The sequence below is a fragment of the Mirounga angustirostris genome, unplaced genomic scaffold, assembly GCF_029215605.1.
Source record: "Mirounga angustirostris isolate CCGP_5_RB_7025 unplaced genomic scaffold, mMirAng1.0.hap1 SCAF_1, whole genome shotgun sequence".
NCBI classification, from domain to species: domain Eukaryota; kingdom Metazoa; phylum Chordata; class Mammalia; order Carnivora; family Phocidae; genus Mirounga; species Mirounga angustirostris.
The window spans coordinates 177,731,064-177,734,290 of record NW_026991709.1 but is presented as its reverse complement, the minus strand read 5'-3'; the positions used below and the strand labels follow the sequence as shown (position 1 = coordinate 177,734,290).

General features: G+C 43.8%; 1 pseudogene; it reads right to left on the bottom strand.

Annotated features, from left to right (window-relative positions):
• Nucleotides 1-2,087: 2,087 nt before the first annotated feature.
• LOC123862994 (H/ACA ribonucleoprotein complex subunit 1-like) lies at nt 2,088-2,925 on the bottom strand (annotated as a pseudogene).
• Between the last annotated feature and the right edge of the window lie 302 nt (nt 2,926-3,227).

Below are 3,227 nucleotides of genomic sequence, written 5' to 3'. Positions count from 1 at the left end.
TTGGACTGATTTCATAAAATAATCTGAGTGACTGAAGTAAAAAAACAGCGATGGCTATGAAGTTTAGGGAGGCCAAATAATAATCTACTACATTTTTTTAAAATTATGCAATGTTTAGCAAACTGAGATCATTGGGGGGAAAAAAGAAAAAGAATCACACAAACTTTGCTAAACAAAGTCACATACCAACAAACATTTAAACCACTGTAACCAAGATGAGGAACTGAAGCTTGTTTTTAGTTACAAAGATCTGAGGGATGGAGTGGGAAATAAACAAAAATCCAAGGGGAAAATCATTAATAAGATACCCTGAACTATTTTCCCACAAGTAACTTCTTTTTAAAAACATAGAAAGAAAAGCTATACTCTCTGTTAAAAAAGCCAATGTCCTGCATTCCTGTCCAAATAAAACCTCTTTGCAAGCAATCAACCAAAACTCTGAAATTCCACTGTCATAACATTATGTCTGTGGGGTACCACTTCAGAATATCTTCCAGAAAAAAAAAAAAGAGCTGGGTAATTAATATAAGGCTCTGTAATGAAGGGGAAAGGAAAATTAACAACAAACCCATTTGGAAAGAAACTACAAGAAAATCTGAATTTATATCCTTGTAGTGAGTGTATCATGTCAAGGGCTTCCTGTTTACTAACAAAAAGAACAACAACAACACACACACACACACACACACCACCCACATCAAGTTTTCCAGGAAGTTAGATATTTAAATAAAACAACATTTGGACTTCTTTCATAAAAACAAAGTAATTTCTTCCTAAACCACCTCAATTTTTGATGGATGAACTGGTGCTGCTTTATTACGGGAGTGGAAAATTGATTCTAAGGTATCACATTTCTGTCTGACTGAAAGATTCCAAGGCATATGGAAATAACACAAGATGCAATACATAATTTTTTCTTATGAAGTAAGCTATTTTTTTTATCAAATCGTCTTACAAGCAAAATAATCCATCTCCGTAACTCAAAAGCAAATAAGTATTGAAAACTCTAGTTAAGTAAGATGCATTTTACTAATGTCAAGCTTAAGGCAACTCAGCGAGAGATGACAACACTGTACTAAATTATTTACATTCGTGACATCTTAGCTGTGTCTACAAGGCACCAAAACATTGTGATGAAAAGAAAAAGTCAGTAATTGCTCAGATATTATGTCTAGTCACCAGCAGCTGGAATTTTCTCAGTATTGGCTTTCTCTCTCCCTGAGTATTTTTCAAAGTTCGCTGAGCGGGCTTTTCCCACTGCTTCTGTCTGTCACCTCCCACCCCCCGGGCCCCCAGGAGCTCCTTGCTGAGCTCCTTGGAGGCCTCCACACAGCCCCATCTGCTAACTTCCTTCCGGTGGGCTGTCCCTTGGCTTCCCTGTTGACAGCTAACGGTGCACTTGGAGAGAACCCGGTTCTTGTCTCTGGGAATCTTCTTAATTATGATCTTTTTTTTCCTGTTCAAAGACTTTGGCTCTTCCGTCACAATTCTAAGAGTTGAAGAAGAAAAATCACCTGGCTCTCTTCCCTTTTCCTCCAAATGCTGCTCCCACCTCAACCTAGAGACATAGTTTCTCCTGTAAGTGAAGGCTTCCCCAAGCCCCAGGTCTTTTTTGTTGTTGTTTTCCAGATGAAAACCTTCCATTTAGTAAGCACCCACAGAATTGCAAGCGTCGTACAAAACATTAAAACACTTGTTGATTCTCGGGGCTCCTGGGTGGCTCAGTTGTTAAGCATCTGCCTTCAGCCCAGGTCATGATTCCGGGGTCCTGGGATCGAGCCCCGCATGGGGCTCCCTGCTCGGCGGGAAGCCTGCTTCTCCCTCTACCACTCCCCCTGCTTGTGTTCCTGCTCTTGCTATGTCTCTCTGTCAAATAAATAAATAAAATCTTTATTTAAAAAATAAAACAAAAACACTTGTTGATTCTCTTTTAGAGCAACATTGCCTCTATGTTGTTGCACTAACTTTTGCGTGGTGTTGACATTTTAGTTCCACTGGTGTGAAATGACCAGTTCTTCAAGATGGGCTCAAGGAACAAGTTTCTGATCCATAGAAGTAGATCACGCTGGAAGTTTCTCTGCCAACTGTTATATTTCATGTCCTCCCCCTCTGAAACCACTGCCCCTGTTCCTCCTCTGAGGCCTCCACCTCCCCTAAAACCCCCACCTCTACCACTTCCTTGTCTCCCTCCTCTTCCACCTCTCCTGCCTCCATATCTCGGAGGTCCTTCTCATCTGGAGGTCGAGGTCAAAACCTCTGCAGTGGTAGCTGTTTCTGTAGGTCTATATAAAACTTTTGTAGTGTTTTATCTTTTTATTTTTATTCTTTTTTTTTTTAATTTTTATTCATTTGAGACAGAGAGATACAGAGAGAGAGAGAGAGCCCACGAGCAGGGGGAGAGGCAGAGGGAGAGGGAGAAGCAGACTCCCCGCCAAGCAGGGAGCCCAATGCAGGGCTCGATCCCAGGACCCAGAGATCAGGACCCGAGCCGAAGGCAGACGCTTCACCCACTGAACCACCCAGGCGCCCCACTTCTGCAGTTTTTTAAAAAGGAAGATGCTTTCATATTTTCTGAAAATTTAACTGAAAAATAAAAAAAATCTCTAAGCTGTCCGAAGATTTCATCTACTTTACCCCTTTGTCCTTCGTTCTCTAAATGCACTGGAGCAATAAGGCGCCTTATTTTTGTCATCATCACAGGGATGCAAGAACTCTCCTGATAAAACCACATGTTCAGGAGGTCCTTGCTCTTGGCCTTTGTGAGAGCCTCCCAGGCCTCGCCCTCTCCACATCCTCCTCCGGCGCCACCCCCGCCTGAGGAGTTACCACCTCACCTCCCAGCTGGTTGTTGCTGCCGCCTGGGGTTGAAGGCTTGAAGCTCACACCTCGAAGGAAGCCTCGGCGACCTCCACCTCGAGGACACATGCTTGCTCTAGGGGCTCCCCGTGCGCCTCTGGCTGAGCCCTACGTCTTTGACAGATAGGAGGCCGGGTGAGAATTCTCCAGACCCTCTCCCACCTCGTCCCGAGCCTTCCTTCTATAGTTCATCCTCATTTGGAGCTCATCCTGTAGTGAAGCCGGCATCTCCGCGTCCTCCATGGCCCAGGGAGTGCCAGGATGGCATGGTTACGACAAGCCATTTTTATAGTCACCCTGCCCTTGGATCTAATACGAGTTCAGCCAGTTAGGACTTGTGTGTCCTTGAGTAGTTACCTCTCCTTCCAATC